General features: G+C 33.9%; 1 protein-coding gene across 4 annotated transcripts in view; it reads left to right on the top strand.

Moving 5' to 3' along the window:
* LOC120555709 (frizzled-3-like) overlaps positions 1 to 25,577 on the top strand; it is a 75,982-nt gene that overhangs the window by 47,456 nt on the left and 2,949 nt on the right. The gene's annotated exons all lie outside the window — the stretch shown is intronic.

The raw sequence follows: 25,577 nt of genomic DNA, 5'->3' as shown, positions 1-25,577 counted from the left end.
GACTTTTTTATCTATTTTTTGACATACTATACTATGACCTTTTTTTTATAAATTTTTCGACATACTATACTATGACCTTTTTTTTATAAATTTTTCGACATACTATACTATGACTTTTTTTATAATTTTTCGACATACTATACTATGACTTTTTTATGACTTTTTTTGACATACTATACTATGACTTTTTTATCTATTTTTTGACATACTATACTATGACTTTTTTATCTATTTTTGACATACTATACTATGACATTTTTTATAATCTTTCACATACTATACTATGACCTTTTTTTTTATAAATTTTTCGACATACTCATACTATGACTTTTTTTATCTATTTTTGACATACCATACTATGACTTTTATAATTCTTCGTCATACTATACTATGACTTTTTTGACTTTTTTCGACATACTATACCATGACTTTTTTATAATTTTTTCGACATACTATACTTATGACATTTTTTATCTATTTTTGACATACCATTCTATGACCTTTTTTAAATATTTTTCAACATACTATACTATGACTTTATGACTTTTTTTCATTTGCCACTATACCTTCATGAATTTTTTTTTTCTATTTTTGACATACTTATACTATGACTTTTTTTGATCCTTTTGTTTGACATACTATACTATGACTTTTTTTATAATTTTTCGACATACTCATACATATGACCTTTTTTTATCTATTTTTGACATACTATAATACTATGACTTTTTTATCTATTTCTTGACATACTATACTTTGAATTTTTTTTATAATTTTCGACATACTATACTATGACTTTTAATGACTTTTGTCTGACATACCTATACTATGACTTTTTTCTATTTTTTGACATACTATACTATGACTTTTTATAACTTTTTTTCGGCTATACTATACTTATGACTTTTTTATCTATTTTTGACATACCTATACTATGACTTTTTTATAATCTTTCGACATACTATACTATGACTTTTTATGACTTTTTTGACATACTATACTATGACTTTTTTCTATTTTTTGACATACTATACTATGACTTTTTTTTATAATCTTCGACATACTATACTATGACTTTTTATGACTTTTTTGACATACTATACTATGACCTTTTTTATCTATTTTTGACATACTATACTATGACTTCTTTTATCTATTTTTCGACATACTTATACTATGACTTTTTTTTATCTATTTTTCGACATACCTATACTATGACTTTTTTATGACTTTTGTTCGACATACTATACCTATGACTTTTTTTTTATAATTTTCTCGACATACTATACTATGACTTTTTTATCTATTTTTGACATACTAAGACTCATGACCTTTTTTAAATTTTTCTCGGCTATACTATACTATGACTTTTTTTATCTATTTTTGACATACTTATACTATGACCTTTTTTATAAATTTTTCGACATACTATACTATGACTTATTTATGACTTTTTTTGACATACCTATACTATGACTTTTTTTTTATTTTTTGACATACTATACTATGACTTTTTTATCAATTTTTGACATATTATACTATGACATTTTTTTATAATCTTCGACATACTATACTATGACCTTTCTCTTTATAAATTTTTTGGACATACTATACTCATGACTTTTTATGACTTTTTTCCACATACTATACTATGACTTTTTTATCTATTTTTTGACATACTATACTATGACTTTTTATCTATTTTTTGACATACTATACTATGACCTTTTATGACTTTTTTCTTATACTATACTATGACTTTTTATGATTCTTTTTGCACATACTATACTTTGACTTTTTTATAATTTTTCGACATACTATACTATGACTTTTTTATGACTTTTGTTCGACATACTATACTATGACTTTTTATCTATTTTTTGACATAATATACTATGACTTTTTATGACTTTTTTTCACATACTATACTTATGATCTTTTATCTTATTTTTTGACATACTATACTTATGAATTTTTTTTTATAATCTTTTGACATACTATACTATGACTTTTTTTATGACTTTTTAATACTATAATTATGACTTTTTTATCTATTTTTTGACATACTATACTATGACTTTTTTTATAATCTTCGACATACTATACTATGACTTTTTTTGGACTTTTTTTTGACATACTATACTATGACTTTTTTATCTATTTTTTGACATACTATACTATGACTTTTTTTTATAATTTTTCGACATACTATACTATGACTTTTTTTTATCTATTTTTGACATACTATACTATGACTTTTTTATGACTTTTGTTCGACATACTATACTATGACTTTTTATCTATTTTTTGACATACTATACTATGACTTTTTTATGACTTTTTTCGACATACCTATACTATGACTTTTTTATCTATTTTTGACATACTATACTATGAATTTTTTTATAATCTTTCGACATACTATACCATGACTTTTTATGACTTTTTTGACATACTATACTATGACTTTTTTATTTATTTTTGACATACTATACTATGACTTTTTTTTATAATCTTCGACATACCATACTATGACTTTTTTATGACTTTTTTGACATACTATACTATGACTTTTTTTATCTATTTTTTGACATACTATACTATGACTTTTTTATAATTTTTCGACATACTCATACTATGACTTTTTTTATCTATTTTTGACATACTATACTATGACTTTTTTATGACTTTTGTTCAACATACTATACTATGACCTTTTTTATAAAAATTTTTCAACATTCTATACTATGACTTTTTTTTATTTTTTTTTGACATACTATACTATGACTTTTTATTTATTTTCTGACATACTATACTATGACTTTTTTTTCTATTTCTTGACATACTCATACTATGACTTATTTTAATAATTTTTGACATACTATACTATGACTTTTTTTTATAATCTTCGACATACTATACTATGACTTTTTTGGACTTTTTTGACATACTATACTATGACTTTTTTATCTATTTTTGACATACTATACTATGACTTTTTTAAATAATTTTTCGACATACTATACTATGACTTTTTTATCTATTTTTGACATACTATACTATGACTTTTTATGACTTTGTTTGACATACTATACTATGACTTTTTTTATAATTTTTTCGACATACTATACTATGACTTTTTATCTATTTTTGACATACTATACTATGACTTTTTATCTATTTTTGTACATACTATACCTATGACTTTTTTTATAATTTTTCGACATACTATACTATGACTTTTTTATGATCTTTTGTCCGACATACTATACTATGACTTTTATCTATTTTTTGACATACTATACTATGACTTTTTATGACTTTTTTCGACATACTATACTATGACTTTTTTTATTTTTTTTGACATACTATACTATGACTTTTTTTATAATCTTCGACATACTATACTATGACTTTTTATGACTTTTTTGACATACTATACTATGACTTTTTTATCTATTTTTTGACATACTATACTATGACTTTTTTTTATAATCTTTCGACATACTATACTATGACTTTTTTATGACTTTTTTTGACATACTATACTATGACTTTTTTTATCTATTTTTTGACATACTATACTATGACTTTTTTTTATCTATTTTTCGACATACTATACTATGACTTTTTTTAATCTATTTTTCGACATACTATACTATGACTTTTTTATGACTTTTGTTCGACATACTATACTATGACTTTTTTTTATAATTTTTCGACATACTATACTATGACTTTTTTTATCTATTTTTGATATGTTTGGCGCTGTAATGGCGACAGGTGGAGTGCGTCGAGTGCGTCTTGCTGCGTGTTAATTTTTTAACTAGTTATTTGTGTGTTCCTGAGTGCAAGCGTCTGTTTAAATTAGCAATAGTACGGTTTCCATGAATGTCTGCTTTCTGGACATTATTATTATAGTGAGATCAAAGCTTGTGAAGTACATTTTTTCATGATGAGGAAGTGTGAGCTGACGTTGCTGCTGCTGCTGCTTTGGGCAGCTGAACTGCTAATGGCATTACTTGGGAGTCATGGGGGCGAAATTTTGCGGTATAATCGGGACGACCTGCTGCTTCTTCGAGACATGGATTATATAGCACCGAACTTGGACAACTGTGGAGAGTTGATACCGGGACAACGCCAGCTGGGCCGTGATTACCGACAGAAATCTCCCACGAGGAAGCGAGGAAGGAGAGGCGGAGTGAAGCAGAGGCTGAAAAGGCTCACCGGCACACAGAGGAGTCCGCCGTTACCTTCCATTATACTCGCCAATGTTCGCTCCCTACGCAACAAACTGGATGAACTACAGGCAAACATATTATGCCAGTGGGCATACAAAGAGGCTAGTTTGGTCTGCCTCACGGAAACCTGGCTGGATGAAACGATCATGGACTCCGAGCTCTCTCTGGACGGATTTGGCATTCCGCTCAGACTGGACTGGGATACCGTGAGAAGTATGAAGAAACACGGGGGAGGGTTGTGCGTATATTTTAATAAAGACTGGAGCAGAACTGCTGATGTCAAAGACTCCTGCTGTACACCTGATCTAGAGCTGCTTGCTGTGTCATTCAGACCTAAATATCTCCCGCGAGTCTCTGGTGCGCTGTAGTGCTTGTTTACATCCCTCCCTCCGGCAACGTAACACGCCGCGGCAGAGGCCATAGCGGCGCGTGTCCATCAGATTGAATCTACATCCCCAGATTCCCCGTTCTCATTTTAGGGGATTTTAATGGCTGCAGGCTAAATAAGTCACTTCCAACCTATCAACAATATGTGACATGTGCCACTAGAGGCGCGACAAAACAATCGATCTCTGTTATGGCAACGTAAAGAATGCATACAAAGCGGTACAAAAAACACCTCTTAGCACTGCAGATCATAATGTGGTCCATCTGATCCCTGCTTATCGTACGAAACTACAGAGAGAGGGCGGACCAAGAAGCTGGTGAAAAGGTGGGACGATAATGCAGTTGAGTCTCTAAAGGGTTGCTTTGACAGCACAGACTGGGAGGTGTTGACTGAGGGGAGTAGCCTAGAAGAAGCCACTGAAGTGGTCACCAGTTATATCACCTTCTGTGAGAATATGATTGTCCCGCAAAAAACTGTGAAGGTATTCTCCAACAATAAACCCTGGATTACAAAAGCACTAAAATCCACTATTAATGAAAAGAAAATAGCATTTAACTCAGGAAAAAGAATTGAGTCTAAACTCATTCAAAATAGACTGAACAAGGAAATAAAATTAGCAAAGAAAGGATATAAGGAGAGAGTGGAGAAATTATTTCGGAAGGCAAAGCTAGGGATGCCTGGCGAGGTGTTAAAACACTGGCTGGTCTCCCTTATTAACAACTCAGCCCTATCTGGGACAAGGGACTCTGTCAATATGGCAGAGGACCTTAACCAATTTTACTCCAGGTTTGACCAGATTGACTATTCTCAAGAGAGGAAGGAGTTAATAGCTGAGATCACCTCTATGATATCTGTCCAAGCAAACTTGGAGTTGCGGCAGGAGGAAGTGGAACTTATGCTGAAGAGGATGAAACCCAACAAGGCACCAGGACCTGATCAGATCTGTGGTCGGTTGCTAAAAGCCTGCTGCAGCCAGCTAGCAGCTGTTTTCTGTCATCTGTTCAACCGCTCTCTCTCAGAACATTTAATTCCAGCAACATGGAAATCCTCAGTCATCTGCCCAGTAGCTAAAAAGAGCAATCCCACCTGTAACAATGACTATCGGCCGGTGGCATTAACTTCTCTGGTGATGAAAGGTTTTGAAAGGCTTGTTCTTTCCCAGTTACAGGAGGAGGTCAGCTTGCACGTTGACCCCCTTCAGTTTGCATACAAACGGCACAGAGGTGTGGATGATGCTATATTAACGCTGCTACATGGCACTTATTCACATCTCGAAAAGCCCAAATCCTTCATTAGATTGGTCTTTGTGGATTTCTCGAGTGCTTTTAATACAGTACAACCACACCTGATGGGAAAAAAATTGCTTCAAATGGATGTGAACCCGCACCTCATTCTATGGATCCTATCATTTCTGACAAATAGACATCAGAGGGTCCGAATGCGCGGTCACCTCAGCTCGTCTAAGACAGTTTCCACCGGTTCACCACAAGGCTCTGTAATCTCACCAGTTCTGTACACACTATACACTAATGACTGTAGGAGCAATAACCCAGGTATAATATATACTAAATATTCTGACGACACTGTGATCATGGACACCACTAATTCACTACGAGAGTTGCAGACTGAGATGGACATTTTTGCGGTGTGGTGTAAGCAGAACTGTCTTGACCTTAATGCTTCGAAAACAAAGGAACTGGTAGTTGACTTCCGTAAGGATGTTTCCATTATCCCCACTTTGTTAGTCAACAATCAGCCAATAGAAAGGGTAGAATCATATAGATACCTTGGGACAATACTTGATCATAAACTTACATTTCAACTAAATAGTGAGAATATTTTCTCCAAGTGTCAGCAGCGACTCTTTTTCTTGAGGAAGCTACGTAAACTCCAGGTTCATCAGTCAGTGTTGATAGCTTTTTACAAATGTTTCATTGAGTCTGTAATAACTTTCAACATATCAGCTTGGTTTGGATCACTATCTAACATTCATCGTAACACACTAAACAAAGTTATAACAATAAGTAGTAAAATAATTGGACAGGTGCAGGAACCACTCATCAGTATTTATTACAGGAGGACAAAAACAAAAGGAACACAAATAGCCTCAGACGCTACTCATACACTGCACAGTCACTATTGTCTTTTACCTTCAGGCCAGAGATACAGATCACTTATATTCAGGACCAAGAGAGCCATGACAAGTTTTGTGCCTACATCTATCAGAAATATGAATGATTGACACATTTACTATTTTAACTTTTTGTAATGTAATTTATGTAACTGTTTTTTAATGCTTAATGCTTATTTATCATGTATTTATCTACTGTACTTTGCAAGCTTTGGTTACTGTTTATGTTACTATTTATTGGTAACTATTTACAATTTGTCTATATGGAACTGTGTGTGTGTGTGTGTGTGTGTGTGTGTGTGTGTGTGTGTGTGTGTGTGTGTGTGTGTGTGTGTGTGTACGTGATGCATGTGTGTTAGATTATGCTGTGTTGTGGTACTGTACATGCACTGATGCACAACACAAAATGAAGTTCCTAACGGATAAATAAAGTTCTTTGAATTGAATTGAATTGAATCTATTTTGACATACTATACTATGACCTTTTTTTATAAATTTTTCGACACACTATACTATGACTTTTTTTGACATACTATACTATGACTTTTTTATCTATTTTTGACATACTATACTATGACTTTTTATCAATTTTTTGACATATTATACTATGACATTTTTTTAGAATCTTCGACATACTATACTATGACCTTTTCTTTATAAAATTTTCGACATACATATTATGACTTTTTCTGACATACTCATACTATGACTTTTTTATCTATTTTTGGACATACTATACTGAGACTTTTTATGACTTTTTGACATACTATACTATGACTTTTTATAATTTATCTCATACTTATACTATGACTTTTTTATGACTTTTTCGACATACTATACTATGACTTTTTATCTATTTTTTGACATTACTATACTATGACTTTTTTATAATCTTCGACATACTATACTATGACTTTTTATGACTTTTTTTGACATACTATACTATGACTTTTTTTATCTTTTTTGACATACTATACTATGACTTTTTTTATAATCTTCGAACATACTATACTATGATTTTTTATGACTTTTTGACATACTATACTATGACTTTTTTATCTATTTTTGACATACTATACTATGACTTTTTTATCTATTTTCGACATACTATACTATGACTTTTTTAAATCTATTTTTCGACATACTATACTATGACTTTTTATGACTTTGTTCGACATACTATACTATGACTTTTTATAATTTTTCGACATACTATACTATGACTTTTTTATCTATTTTTGATATGTTTGCGCTCCGTAATGGCGACAGGTGGAGTGCGCGGAGTCGCCTCTTGCCGTGGTTAATTTTTTAACTAGTTATTTGTGTGTTCCCTGAGTGCAAGCCGTCTGTTTAAATTAGCAATAGTACGGTTTCCATGAATGTCTGCTTTCTGGACATTATTATTATAGTGAGATCAAAGCTTGTGAAGTACATTTTTCATGATGAGGAAGTGTGAGCTGACGCTTGCTGCTGCTGCTTTGGGCGAGCTGAACTGCTAATGGCATTACTTGCGGAGTCATGGGGCGAATTTTGGCGGTATAATCGGGACGCACCTGCTGCTTCTTCGGGACATGGATTATATAGCAATCGAACTTGGACAACTGTGGAGAGTTGATACCGGGACAACGCCAGCTGGGCCGTGATTACCGACAGAAATCTCCCACGAGGAAGCGAGGAAGGAGAGGCGGAGTGAAGCAGAGGCTGAAAAGGCTCACCGGCACACAGAGGAGTCCGCCGTTACCTTCCATTATACTCGCCAATGTTCGGCCCTACGCAACAAACTGGATGAACTACAGGCAAACATATTATGCCAGTGGGCATACAAAGAGGCTAGTTTGGTCTGCCTCACGGAAACCTGGCTGGATGAAACGATCATGGACTCCGAGCTCTCTCTGGACGGATTTGGCATTCCGCTCAGACTGGACTGGGATACCGTGAGAAGTATGAAGAAACACGGGGGAGGGTTGTGCGTATATTTTAATAAAGACTGGAGCAGAACTGCTGATGTCAAAGACTCCTGCTGTACACCTGATCTAGAGCTGCTTGCTGTGTCATTGAGACCTAAATATCTCCCCTCCGGAGTTTGGTCAGCTGGCTGTAGTGCTTGTTTACATCCCTCCCTCCGGAACGTAACACGCCGGGAGGCCATAGCGGTGCGTGTCCATCAGATTGAATCTACATCCCCAGATTCCCCGTTCTCATTTTAGGGGATTTTAATGGCTGCAGGCTAAATAAGTCACTTCCAACCTATCAACAATATGTGACATGTGCCACTAGAGGCGACAAAACAATCGATCTCTGTTATGGCAACGTAAAGAATGCATACAAAGCGTACAAAAAAACACCTCTTAGCACTGCAGATCATAATGTGGTCCATCTGATCCCTGCTTATCGTACGAAACTACAGAGAGAGGGCGTGACCAAGAAGCTGGTGAAAAGGTGGGACGATAATGCAGTTGAGTCTCTAAAGGGTTGCTTTGACAGCACAGACTGGGAGGTGTTGACTGAGGGGAGTAGCCTAGAAGAAGCCACTGAAGTGGTCACCAGTTATATCACCTTCTGTGAGAATATGATTGTCCCGCAAAAAACTGTGAAGGTATTCTCCAACAATAAACCCTGGATTACAAAAGCACTAAAATCCACTATTAATGAAAAGAAAATAGCATTTAACTCAGGAAAAAGAATTGAGTCTAAACTCATTCAAAATAGACTGAACAAGGAAATAAAATTAGCAAAGAAAGGATATAAGGAGAGAGTGGAGAAATTATTTCGGGAAGGCAAAGCTAGGGATGCCTGGCGAGGTGTTAAAACACTGGCTGGTCTCCCCATTAACAACTCAGCCCTATCTGGGACAAGGGACTCTGTCAATATGGCAGAGGACCTTAACCAATTTTACTCCAGGTTTGACCAGATTGACTATTCTCAAGAGAGGAAGGAGTTAATAGCTGAGATCACTCCTATGATATCTGTCCAAGCAAACTTGGAGTTGCGGCAGGAGGAAGTGGAACTTATGCTGAAGAGGATGAAACCCAACAAGGCACCAGGACCTGATCAGATCTGTGGTCGGTTGCTAAAAGCCTGCTGCAGCCAGCTAGCAGCTGTTTTCTGTCATCTGTTCAACCGCTCTCTCTCAGAACATTTAATTCCAGCAACATGGAAATCCTCAGTCATCTGCCCAGTAGCTAAAAAGAGCAATCCCACCTGTAACAATGACTATCGGCCGGTGGCATTAACTTCTCTGGTGATGAAAGGTTTTGAAAGGCTTGTTCTTTCCCAGTTACAGGAGGAGGTCAGCTTGCACGTTGACCCCCTTCAGTTTGCATACAAACGGCACAGAGGTGTGGATGATGCTATATTAACGCTGCTACATGGCACTTATTCACATCTCGAAAAGCCCAAATCCTTCATTAGATTGGTCTTTGTGGATTTCTCGAGTGCTTTTAATACAGTACAACCACACCTGATGGGAAAAAAATTGCTTCAAATGGATGTGAACCCGCACCTCATTCTATGGATCCTATCATTTCTGACAAATAGACATCAGAGGGTCCGAGTCAACGGTCACCTCAGCTCGTCTAAGACAGTTTCCACCGGTTCACCACAAGGCTCTGTAATCTCACCAGTTCTGTACACACTATACACTAATGACTGTAGGAGCAATAACCAAGGTATAATATATACTAAATATTCTGACGACACTGTGATCATGGACACCACTAATTCACTACGAGAGTTGCAGACTGAGATGGACATTTTTGCGGTGTGGTGTAAGCAGAACTGTCTTGACCTTAATGCTTCGAAAACAAAGGAACTGGTAGTTGACTTCCGTAAGGATGTTTCCATTATCCCCACTTTGTTAGTCAACAATCAGCCAATAGAAAGGGTAGAATCATATAGATACCTTGGGACAATACTTGATCATAAACTTACATTTCAACTAAATAGTGAGAATATTTTCTCCAAGTGTCAGCAGCACCTTATCTTGAGGAAGCTACGTAAACTCCAGGTTCATCAGTCAGTGTTGATAGCTTTTACAAATGTTTCATTGAGTCTGTAATAACTTTCAACATATCAGCTTGGTTTGGATCACTATCTAACATTCATCGTAACACACTAAACAAAGTTATAACAATAAGTAGTAAAATAATTGGACAGGTGCAGGAACCACTCATCAGTATTTATTACAGGAGGACAAAAACAAAAGGAACACAAATAGCCTCAGACGCTACTCATACACTGCACAGTCACTATTGTCTTTACCTTCAGGCCAGAGATACAGATCACTTATATTCAGGACCAAGAGAGCCATGACAAGTTTTGTGCCTACATCTATCAGAAATATGAATGATTGACACATTTACTATTTTAACTTTTGTAATGTAATTTATGTAACTGTTTTTAATGCTTAATGCTTATTTATCATGTATTTATCTACTGTACTTTGCAAGCTTTGGTTACTGTTTATGTTACTATTTATTGGTAACTATTTACAATTTGTCTATATGGAACTGTGTGTGTGTGTGTGTGTGTGTGTGTGTGTGTGTGTGTGTGTGTGTGTGTGTGTGTGTGTGTGTGTGTGTATGCGATGCGCGTGGGTGTGTTAGATTATGCTGTGTTCGTGGTACTGTACATGCACTGATGCACAACACAAATGAAGTTCCTAACGGATAAATAAAGTTCTTTGAATTGAATTGAATTGAATCTATTTTTGACATACTATACTATGACCTTTTTTTATAAATTTTCTCACACCACACTATACTATGACTTTTTATGACTTTTTGACATACTATACTATGACTTTTTATCTATTTTTGACATACTATACTATGACTTTTTATCAATTTTTGACATATTATACTATGACATTTTTTTTAGAATCTTCGACATACTATACTATGACCTTTTCTTTATAAATTTTCGACATACTATACTATGACTTTTTCGACATACTATACCATGACTTTTTTTATCTATTTTTGACATACTATACTGAGACTTTTTATGACTTTTTTCGACATACTATACTACGACTTTTTATAATTTTTCGACATACTATACTATGACTTTTTATGACTTTGTCTCTACAACTATACTATGACTTTTTATCTATTTTTGACATACTATACTATGACTTTTTTATCCTATTATACTATGACTTTTTTATCTATTTTGACATAATTATACTATGACTTTTTTTGCTTTCGACATACTATACTATGACTTTTTATCTATTTTGACATACTATACTATGACTTTTTATAATCTTCGACATACCTATACTATGACTTTTTTAGGACTTTTTGACATACTATACTATGACTTTTTTATCTATTTTTGACATACTATACTATGACTTTTTTTATAAATCTTTCGACATACTATACTATGACTTTTTTATGACTTTTTTTGACATACTATACTATGACTTTTTTATCTATTTTTGACATACTATACTATGACTTTTTTATCTATTTTTCGACATACTATACTATGACTTTTTAATCTATTTTTACGCATACTATACTATGACTTTTTTATGACTTTTGTCGACATACTATACTATGACTTTTTTATAATTTTCCACATACCATACTATGACTTTTTTATCTATTTTGATATGTTTGGCGCGTAATGGCGACAGGTGGGCGTCGAGTCGTCTTTGCGCGTTGTTAATTTTTAACTAGTTATTTGTGTGTTCCTGAGTGCAAGCGTCTGTTTAAATTAGCAATAGTAACGGTTTCCATGAATGTCTGCTTTCTGGACATTATTATTATAGTGAGATCAAAGCTTGTGAAGTACATTTTTCATGATGAGGAAGTGTCGGATCGCGGGCTGCTGCTGCGCGTTTGGGCAGCTGAACTGCTAATGGCATTACTTTGGGAGTCATGGGGGCTTAAATTTTTGGCGGTATAATCGGACGAACTGCTGCGCTTCTTCGCGACGGGAGATTATATAGCAACCGAACTTGACAACTGTGGAGAGTTGATACCGGACAACGCCAGCTGGGCGTGATTACCGACAGAAATCTCCTCGCAGGAAGCGAGGAAGGAGGAAGGCGGAGGAAGCAGAGGCTGAAAAGGCTCACCGGCACACAGAGGAGTCCGCGTTACCTTCCATTATACTTCGCCAATGTTCGCTCCCTACGCAACAAACTGGATGAACTACAGGCAAAAATATTATGCCAGTGGGCATACAAAGAGGCTAGTTTGGTCTGCCCTACGGAAACCTGGGCTGGATAAAACGCATCATGGACTCCAAGCTCTCTCTGGACGGATTTGCGAATCCGGCCAGACTGGACTGGGATACCGTGAGAAGTATGAAGAACACGGGAGGGTTGTGCGTATATTTTAATAAAGACTGGAGCAGAACTGCTGATGTCAAAGACTCCTGCTGTACACCTGATCTAGAGCTGCTTGCTGTGTCATTCAGACCTAAATATCTCCCTCGGGAGTTTGGTCAGCTGGCTGTAGTGCTTGTTTACATCCCTCCCTCCGGCAACGTAACACGCGCGGCAGAGGCCATAGCGGTGCGTGTCCATCAGATTGAATCTACATCCCCAGATTCCCCCGTTCTCATTTTAGGGGATTTTAATGGCTGCAGGCTAAATAAGTCACTTCCAACCTATCAACAATATGTGACATGTGCCACTAGAGGCGACAAAACAATCGATCTCTGTTATGGCAACGTAAAGAATGCATACAAAGCGTATAAAAAAAACACCTCTTAGCACTGCAGATCATAATGTGGTCCATCTGATCCCTGCTTATCGTACCAAACTACAGAGAGAGGCGTAACCAAGAAGCTGGTGAAAAGGTGGGACGACGTAATGCAGTCGAGTCTCTAAAGGGTTGCTTTGACAGCACAGACTGGGGAGGTGTTGACTGAGGGGAGTAGCCTAGAAGAAGCCACTGAAGTGGTCACCAGTTATATCACCTTCTGTGAGAATATGATTGTCCCAAGCAAAACTGTGAAGGTATTCTCCAACAATAAACCCTGGATTACAAAAGCACTAAAATCCACTATTAATGAAAAGAAAATAGCATTTAACTCAGAAAAGAATTGAGTCTAAACTCATTCAAAATAGACTGAACAAGGAAATAAAGTGAAAAAAATGCAAAGAAAGGATATAAGGAGAGAGTGGAGAAATTATTTCGGGAAGGCAAAGCTAGGGATGCCTGGCGAGGTGTTAAAACACTGGCTGGTCTCCCCATTAACAACTCAGCCCTATCTGGGACAAGGGACTCTGTCAATATGGCAGAGGACCTTAACCAATTTTACTTCAGGTTTGACCAGATTGACTATTCTCAAAGAGGAAGGAGTTAATAGCTGAGATCACCCTATGATATCTGTCCAAGCAAACTTGGAGTTGCGGCAGGAGGAAGTGGAACTTATGCTGAAGAGGATGAAACCCAACAAGGCACCAGGACCTGATCAGATCTGTGCGGGTTGCTAAAAGCCCGCTGCAGCCAGCTAGCAGCTGTTTTCTGTCATCTGTTCAACCGTCTCTCTCAGAACATTTAATTCCAGCAACATGGAAACCCCTCAGTCATCTGCCCAGTAGCTAAAAAGAGCAACCCCACCTGTATGACCATCGGCCGGTGGCATTAACTTCTCTGGTGGTGAAAGGTTTTGAAAGGCTTGTTCTTTCCCAGTTACAGGAGGAGGTCAGCTTGCACGTTGACCCCTTCAGTTTGCATACAAACGCGCACAGAGGTGTGGATGATGCTATATTAACGCTGCTACATGGCACTTATTCACATCTCGAAAAGCCCAAATCCTTCATTAGATTGGTCTTTGTGGATTTCTCGAGTGCTTTTAATACAGTACAACCACACCTGATGGGAAAAAAATTGCTTCAAATGGATGTGACCCCCCCTCCATCCCCCCCTATGTATCCTATCATGCTGCCATACAAATAGACATCAGAGGGTCCGAAACAACGGTCACCTCAGCTCGTCTAAGACAGTTTCCAACCGGTTCACCACAAGGCTCTGTAATCTCACCAGTTCTGTACACACTATACACTAATGACTGTAGGAGCAATAACCAAGGTATAATATATACCAAATATTCTGACGACACTGTGATCATGGACACCACTAATTCACTACGAGTTGTTGCAGACTGAGATGGACATTTTTGCCGGTGTGTGGTGTAAGCAGAACTGTCTTGACCTTAATGCTTCGAAAACAAAGGAACTGGTAGTTGACTTCGGAAGGATGTTTCCATTATCCCCACTTTGTTAGTCAACAATCAGCCAATAGAAAGGGTAGAATCATATAGATACCTTGGGGACAATACTTGATCATAAACTTACATTTCAACTAAATAGTGAGAATATTTTCTCCAAGTGGCCAGCAGCTTAATTTTTCTTGAGGAAGCTACGTAAACCCAGGTTCATCAGTCAGTGTTGATAGCTTTTACAAATGTTTCATTGAGTCTGTAATAACTTTCAACATATCAGCTTGGTTTGGATCACTATCTAACATTCATCGATAACACACAAACAAAGTTATAACAATAAGTAGTAAAATTATTGGACAGGTGCAGGAACCACTCATCAGTATTTATTACAGGAGGACAAAAAAAGGAACAACACAAATAGCCTCAGACGCTACTCATACACTGCACAGTCACTATTGTCTTTTACCTTCAGGCCAGAGATACAGATCACTTATATTCAGGACCAAGAGAGCCATGACAAGTTTCGTACCTTACATCTATCAGAAATATGAATGATTGACACATTTACTATTTTAACTTTTTTAATGTAATTTATGTAACTGTTTTTAATGCTTAATGCTTATTTATCATGTATTTATCTACTGTACTTTGCAAGCTTTGGTTACTGTTTATGTTACCATTTATTGGTAACTATTTACAATTTGTCTATATGGAACTGTGTGTGTGTGTGTGTGTGTGTGTGTGTGTGTGTGTGTGTGTGTGTGTGTGTGTGTGTGTGTGTGCGAGCGTGCGCGCGTGTGTGTTAGATTATGCTGTGTCCGTGGTACTGTACATGCACTGATGCACAACACAAAATGAAGTTCCTAACGGATAAATAAAGTTCTTTGAATTGAATTGAATTGAATCTATTTTTGACATACTATACTATGACCTTTTTTTATAAATTTTCGACACACTATACTATGACTTTTTTATGACTTTTTTACACAATACATTACTATGACTTTTTATCTATTTTTGACATACTATACTATGACTTTTTTATCAATTTTTTGACATATATACATACGGACATTTTTTTTTTTTTAGAATCTTCGCACATAATTATACTATGACCTTTTTTTTTTATAAATTTTTCGACATACTATACTATGACTTTTTCGTCACATACTAAATGACTTTTTTTATCTTGTTTTTGACATACTATACAGAGACTAACTTTTATGACTTTTTTCGCACACTATTATACTATGACTTTTTTATAATTTTTCGACATACTATACTATGACTTTTTTATGACTTTTGTTCGACATACTATACTATGACTTTTTATCTATTTTTTGACATACTATACTATGACTTTTTTATGACTTTTTTCGACATACTATACTATGACTTTTTTTATCTATTTTTTGACATACTATACTATGAATTTTTTTATAATCTTTCGCATACTATACTTTGACTTTTTATGACTTTTTTGACATACTCATACTATGACTTTTTTTTATCTATTTTTTGACATACTATACTATGACTTTTTTTTATAATCTTTCGCACATACTATACTATGACTTTTTTATGACTTTTTTTGACATACTATACTATGACTTTTTTATTTTTTTTGACATACTATACTATGACTTTTTTTTATAATTTTTCGACATACTATACTATGACTTTTTTTTATCTATTTTTGACATACTATACTATGACTTTTTTATGACTTTTGTTCAACATACTATACTATGACCTTTTTTTATAAATTTTTCAACATTCTATACTATGACTTTTTTTATCTATTTTTTGACATACTATACTATGACTTTTTTATCTATTTTTTGACATACTATACTATGACTTTTTTTTATCTATTTCTTGACATACTATACTATGACTTTTTTTATAATTTTTCGACATACTATACTATGACTTTTTTATGACTTTTCTTCGACATACTATACTATGACTTTTTATCTATTTTTCGACATACTATACTATTTTATGACTTTTTTCGACATCGTATACGTATACTTTTTTTATCTATTTTTTGACATACTATACTATGACTTTTTTTATAATCTTCGACATACTATACTATGACCTTTTTATATAAATTTTTCCACATACTATACTCATGACTTTTTTATGACTTTTTTCAACATACTATACTATGACTTTTTTTGACTTTTTTCGCATATACTATACTATGACTTTTTTTATCTATTTTTTACATACTATACTATGACTTTTTTTTATAATCTTTCGACATACTATACCATGACCTTTTTTTATAAATTTTTCGACATACTATACTATGACTTTTTTTTATCTATTTTTGACATACTATAATTATGACTTTTTTTTTTATAATTTTCGCACATACTATACTATGACTTTTTTTATCTATTTTTGACATACTATACTATGACTTTTTTATTTATTTTCTGACATACTATACTATGATTTTTTTATCTATTTCTTGACATACTATACTATACTTATTTTAATAATTTTTTGACATACTATACTATGACTTTTTTTTATAATCTTTCGACATACTATGACTTTTTATGACTTTTTTTGACATACTATACTATGACTTTTTTTATCTATTTTTTGACATACTATACTATGACTTTTTTTAAATAATTTTCTGAACATACATACTATGACTTTTTTTTATCTATTTTTTACATACTATACTATGACTTTTTTATGACTTTTGTTTGACATACTATACTATGACTTTTTTTATAATTTTTCGACATACTATACTATGACTTTTTTATCTATTTTTTGACATACTATACTATGACTTTTTTATCTATTTCTTGACATACTATACTATGACTTTTTTTTATAATTTTTCGACATACTATACTATGACTTTTTTATGACTTTTGTTCGACATACTATACTATGACTTTTTATCTATTTTTTGACATACTATACTATGACTTTTTTATGACTTTTTTCGACATACTATACTATGACTTTTTTTATCTATTTTTTGACATACTATACTATGACTTTTTTTATAATCTTTCGACATACTATACTATGACTTTTTTATGACTTTTTTTGACATACTATACTATGACTTTTTTTATCTATTTTTTGACATACTATACTATGACTTTTTTTTATAATCTTTCGACATACTATACTATGACTTTTTTATGACTTTTTTTGACATACTATACTATGACTTTTTTTATCTATTTTTTGACATACTATACTATGACTTTTTTTTATCTATTTTTTGACATACTATACTATGACTTTTTTTAATCTATTTTTCGACATACTATACTATGACTTTTTATGACTTTTGTCTGACATACTATACTATGATTTTTTTTTAATTTTTCGACATACTATACTATGACTTTTTATTTATATTTTGATATGTTTGCGCTTGTAATGGCGACAGGTGGAGTGCGTCGAGTGCGCGTCTTGCTGCGTGTTAATTTTTTAACTAGTTATTTGTGTGTTCCTGAGTGCAAGCGTCTGTTTAAATATTATTTTCCAGCATGAATAATCTGTTCTTATTGATTATTTATTTGATATTATTTAGTGAGATCAAAGCTTGTGAAGTACATTTTTCATGATGAGGAAGTGTGAGCTGACGTTGCTGCTGCTGCTGCTTTGGGCAGCTGAACTGCTAATGGCATTACTTGGGAGTCATGGGGGCGAAATTTTGCGGTATAATCGGGACGACCTGCTGCTTCTTCGAGACATGGATTATATAGCACCGAACTTGGACAACTGTGGAGAGTTGATACCGGGACAACGCCAGCTGGGCCGTGATTACCGACAGAAATCTCCCACGAGGAAGCGAGGAAGGAGAGGCGGAGTGAAGCAGAGGCTGAAAAGGCTCACCGGCACACAGAGGAGTCCGCCGTTACCTTCCATTATACTCGCCAATGTTCGCTCCCTACGCAACAAACTGGATGAACTACAGGCAAACATATTATGCCAGTGGGCATACAAAGAGGCTAGTTTGGTCTGCCTCACGGAAACCTGGCTGGATGAAACGATCATGGACTCCGAGCTCTCTCTGGACGGATTTGGCATTCCGCTCAGACTGGACTGGGATACCGTGAGAAGTATGAAGAAACACGGGGGAGGGTTGTGCGTATATTTTAATAAAGACTGGAGCAGAACTGCTGATGTCAAAGACTCCTGCTGTACACCTGATCTAGAGCTGCTTGCTGTGTCATTCAGACCTAAATATCTCCCTCGGGAGTTTGGTCAGCTGGCTGTAGTGCTTGTTTACATCCCTCCCTCCGGCAACGTAACACGCGCGGCAGAGGCCATAGCGGTGCGTGTCCATCAGATTGAATCTACATCCCCAGATTCCCCGTTCTCATTTTAGGGGATTTTAATGGCTGCAGGCTAAATAAGTCACTTCCAACCTATCAACAATATGTGACATGTGCCACTAGAGGCGACAAAACAATCGATCTCTGTTATGGCAACGTAAAGAATGCATACAAAGCGTACAAAAAAACACCTCTTAGCACTGCAGATCATAATGTGGTCCATCTGATCCCTGCTTATCGTACGAAACTACAGAGAGAGGGCGTGACCAAGAAGCTGGTGAAAAGGTGGGACGATAATGCAGTTGAGTCTCTAAAGGGTTGCTTTGACAGCACAGACTGGGAGGTGTTGACTGAGGGGAGTAGCCTAGAAGAAGCCACTGAAGTGGTCACCAGTTATATCACCTTCTGTGAGAATATGATTGTCCCGCAAAAAACTGTGAAGGTATTCTCCAACAATAAACCCTGGATTACAAAAGCACTAAAATCCACTATTAATGAAAAGAAAATAGCATTTAACTCAGGAAAAAGAATTGAGTCTAAACTCATTCAAAATAGACTGAACAAGGAAATAAAATTAGCAAAGAAAGGATATAAGGAGAGAGTGGAGAAATTATTTCGGGAAGGCAAAGCTAGGGATGCCTGGCGAGGTGTTAAAACACTGGCTGGTCTCCCCATTAACAACTCAGCCCTATCTGGGACAAGGGACTCTGTCAATATGGCAGAGGACCTTAACCAATTTTACTCCAGGTTTGACCAGATTGACTATTCTCAAGAGAGGAAGGAGTTAATAGCTGAGATCACTCCTATGATATCTGTCCAAGCAAACTTGGAGTTGCGGCAGGAGGAAGTGGAACTTATGCTGAAGAGGATGAAACCCAACAAGGCACCAGGACCTGATCAGATCTGTGGTCGGTTGCTAAAAGCCTGCTGCAGCCAGCTAGCAGCTGTTTTCTGTCATCTGTTCAACCGCTCTCTCTCAGAACATTTAATTCCAGCAACGATGGAAATCCTCAGTCATCTGCCCAGTAGCTAAAAAGACGCAATCCCACCTGTAACAATGACTATCGGCGGTGGCATTAACTTCTCTGGTGATGAAAGGTTTTGAAAGGCTTGTTCTTTCCCAGTTACAGGAGGAGGTCAGCTTGCACGTTGACCCCTTCAGTTTGCGCAAAACAAAACGGCACAGAGGTGTGGATGATGCTATATTACGCTGCTACATGGCACTTATTCACATCTCGAAAAGCCCAAATCCTTCATTAGATTGGTCTTTGTGGATTTCTCGAAGTGCTTTTAATACAGTACAACCACACCTGATGGGAAAAAATTGCTTCAAATGGATGTGAACCCGCACCTCATTCTATGGATCCTATCATTTCTGACAAATAGACATCAGAGGGTCCGAGTCAACGGTCACCTCAGCTCGTCTAAGACAGTTTCCACCGGGTTCACCACAAGGCTCTGTAATCTCACCAGTTCTGTACACACTATACACTAATGACTGTGGGAGCAATAACCAAGGTATAATATATACTAAATATTCTGACGACACTGTGATCATGGACACCACTAATTCACTACGAGTTGCAGACTGAGATGGACATTTTTTGCGGTGTGGTGTAAGCAGAACTGTCTTGACCTTAATGCTTCGAAAACAAAGGAACTGGTAGTTGACTTCCGTAGGATGTTTCCATTATCCCCACTTTGTTAGTCAACAATCAGCCAATAGAAAGGGTAGAATCATATAGATACCTTGGGACAATACTTGATCATAAACTTACATTTCAACTAAATAGTGAGAATATTTTCTCCAAGTGTCAGCAGCGACTCCTTTTCTTGAGGAAGCTACGTAAACTCCAGGTTCATCAGTCAGTGTTGATAGCTTTTACAAATGTTTCATTGAGTCTGTAATAACTTTCAACATATCAGCTTGGTTTGGATCACTATCTAACATTCATCGTAACACACTAAACAAAGTTATAACAATAAGTAGTAAAATAATTGGACAGGTGCAGGAACCACTCATCAGTATTTATTACAGGAGGACAAAAACAAAAGGAACACAAATAGCCTCAGACGCTACTCATACACTGCACAGTCACTATTGTCTTTTACCTTCAGGCCAGAGATACAGATCACTTATATTCAGGACCAAGAGAGCCATGACAAGTTTTGTGCCTACATCTATCAGAAATATGAATGATTGACACATTTACTATTTTAACTTTTTGTAATGTAATTTATGTAACTGTTTTTTAATGCTTAATGCTTATTTATCATGTATTTATCTACTGTACTTTGCAAGCTTTGGTTACTGTTTATGTTACTATTTATTGGTAACTATTTACAATTTGTCTATATGGAACTGTGTGTGTGTGTGTGTGTGTGTGTGTGTGTGTGTGTGTGTGTGTGTGTGTGTGTGTGTGTGTGTGTGTGCGTGCGTGCGTGCGTGCGTGTGTGTTAGATTATGCTGTGTTCGTGGTACTGTACATGCACTGATGCACAACACAAATGAAGTTCCTAACGGATAAATAAAGTTCTTTGAATTGAATTGAATCTATTTTTGACATACTACACTATGACCTTTTTTTTATAAATTTTTCGACACACTATACTATGACTTTTTTATGACTTTTTTTGACATACTATACTATGACTTTTTTATCTATTTTTTGACATACTATACTATGACTTTTTTATCAATTTTTTGACATATTATACTATGACATTTTTTTTAGAATCTTTCGACATACTATACTATGACCTTTTCTTTATAAATTTTTCGACATACTATACTATGACTTTTTTCGACATACTATACTATGACTTTTTTTATCTATTTTTTGACATACTATACTGAGACTTTTTATGACTTTTTTCGACATACTATACTATGACTTTTTTATAATTTTTCGACATACTATACTATGACTTTTTTATGACTTTTGTTCGACATACTATACTATGACTTTTTATCTATTTTTTGACATACTATACTATGACTTTTTTATGACTTTTTTTGACATACTATACTATGACTTTTTTTATCTATTTTTTGACATACTATACTATGACTTTTTTTTATAATTTTTCGACATACTATACTATGACTTTTTTATGACTTTTGTTCGACATACTATACTATGACTTTTTATCTATTTTTCGACATACTATACTATGACTTTTTTATGACTTTTTTCGACATAGTATACTATGACTTTTTTTATCTATTTTTTGACATACTATACTATGACTTTTTTTATAATCTTTCGACATACTATACTATGACCTTTTTATATAAATTTTTCGACATACTATACTATGACTTTTTTATGACTTTTTTCAACATACTATACTATGACTTTTTTATGACTTTTTTCGACATACTATACTATGACTTTTTTTATCTATTTTTTTACATACTATACTATGACTTTTTTATAATCTTTCGACATACTATACTATGACTTTTTTATGACTTTTTTCGACATACTATACTATGACTTTTTTTTATCTATTTTTTGACGTACTATACTATGACTTTTTTATCTATTTTTTGACATACTATACTATGACTTTTTTTATCTATTTCTTGACATACTATACTATGACTTTTTTTTATAATGTTTCGACATACTATACTATGACTTTTTATGACTTTTTTCGACATAATATACTATGACTTTTTTTATAATTTTTCGACATACTATACTATGACTTTTTTATGACTTTTTTTGACATACTATACTATGACTTTTTATCTATTTTTCGACATACTATACTATGACTTTTTATGACTTTTTTTGACATACTATACTATGACCTTTTTTTATAAATTTTTCGACATACTATACTATGACTTTTTATGACTTTTTTTGACATACTATACTATGACTTTTTTATCTATTTTTTGACATACTATACTATGACTTTTTTATCAATTTTTTGACATATTATACTATGACATTTTTTTTAGAATCTTTCGACATACTATACTATGACCTTTTCTTTATAAATTTTCTGACATACTATACTTATGACTTTTTTCGACATACTATACTATGACTTTTTTTATCTATTTTTTGACATACTATACTGAGACTTTTTATGACTTTTTTTTCGACATACTATACTATGACTTTTTATAATTTTTCGACATACTATACTATGACTTTTTTATGACTTTTGTTCGACATACTATACTATGACTTTTTATCTATTTTTTGACATACTATACTATGACTTTTTTATGACTTTTTTCGACATACTATACTATGACTTTTTTTATCTATTTTTTGACATACTATACTATGAATTTTTTTTATAATCTTTCGACATACTATACTATGACTTTTTTATGACTTTTTTTGACATACTATACTATGACTTTTTTTATCTATTTTTTGACATACTATACTATGACTTTTTTTTATAATCTTTCGACATACTATACTATGACTTTTTTATGACTTTTTTTGACATACTATACTATGACTTTTTTTTTCTATTTTTTGACATACTATACTATGACTTTTTTTATAATTTTTTGACATACTATACTATGACTTTTTTATGACTTTTTTCGACATACTATACTATGACTTTTTTTATCTATTTTTTGACATACTATACTATGACCTTTTTTTATAAATTTTTCAACATACTATACTATGACTTTTTTTATCTATTTTTTGACATACTATACTATGACTTTTTTATCTATTTTTTGACATACTATACTATGACTTTTTTTATCTATTTCTTGACATACTATACTATGACTTTTTTTTATAATTTTTCGACATACTATACTATGACTTTTTTATGACTTTTGTTCGACATACTATACTATGACTTTTTATCTATTTTTCGACATACTATACTATGACTTTTTTATGACTTTTTTCGACATAGTATACTATGACTTTTTTTATCTATTTTTTGACATACTATACTATGACTTTTTTTATAATCTTTCGACATACTATACTATGACCTTTTTATATAAATTTTTCGACATACTATACTATGACTTTTTTATGACTTTTTTCAACATACTATACTATGACTTTTTTATGACTTTTTTCGACATACTATACTATGACTTTTTTTATCTATTTTTTTACATACTATACTATGACTTTTTTTATAATCTTTCGACATACTATACTATGACCTTTTTTTATAAATTTTTCGACATACTATACTATGACTTTTTTATGACTTTTTTCGACATACTATACTATGACTTTTTTTTATCTATTTTTTGACGTACTATACTATGACTTTTTTATCTATTTTTTGACATACTATACTATGACTTTTTTATCTATTTCTTGACATACTATACTATGACTTTTTTTTTATAATGTTTCGACATACTATACTATGACTTTTTATGACTTTTTTCGACATAATATACTATGACTTTTTTTATAATTTTTCGACATACTATACTATGACTTTTTTATGGTTCTTTGTCTGGCATACTATACTATGACTTTTATCTATTTTTCGACATACTATACTATGACTTTTTATGACTTTTTTTGACATACTATACTATGACTTTTTTTAATTTTTCGACATACTATACTATGACTTTTTTATGACTTTTTTCAACATACTATACTATGACTTTTTTAATCTATTTTTTGACATACTATACTATGACTTTTTTTAAATACATTTTTCTACACACTATACTATGACTTTTTTATGACTTTTTTTCGACATACTATACTGACTTTTTTTCTAAATACTATACTGTTTTCTACCTACTTTATTTGGAGGCATGTTAGCTCAGTGGTTTACACTGATACAATACTATTACTTTTTTACACATTGTTACAACATACTATTCAATTACTTGTTTTTTAATTTTTAAAACACACCATACTATGACATTTTTTTGTGATTAACAATTTTTTAAACAACATAAAACAATAAAATACAATTCGCAACATGAACATATCCCATCCCGCTTAGGATTGACCCATCTCCCAGAACAAATAATCCTGGGCTGAATGGAGCCTGGGTCCCTGCAGTCCAACATAGGTTATCATGCATTCCCGTCCAAAATTCCTGGACCTTATCAGAGGACCATAGGACATGAAGTAATTGCCGACCTCTGTCTTGCATTTCCAACAATGTGGTGTGTCTTTCAGACCAATTCTAAACAATCTGGAGGGAGTCCAATAATAGCGATGCATATTCTTGAACAGAATGAGGCGCACCCTCACAGTGCGTGACATAGTTATAATATTTCTACAGATTCTGTTGTACTATGACATTTGTAACATTTT

This window comes from Perca fluviatilis, chromosome 3 (assembly GCF_010015445.1).
Source record: "Perca fluviatilis chromosome 3, GENO_Pfluv_1.0, whole genome shotgun sequence".
Classification (NCBI taxonomy): domain Eukaryota; kingdom Metazoa; phylum Chordata; class Actinopteri; order Perciformes; family Percidae; genus Perca; species Perca fluviatilis.
Note: the sequence above shows the minus strand (reverse complement) of the source record. Positions and strands in the feature narration are given on the sequence as shown.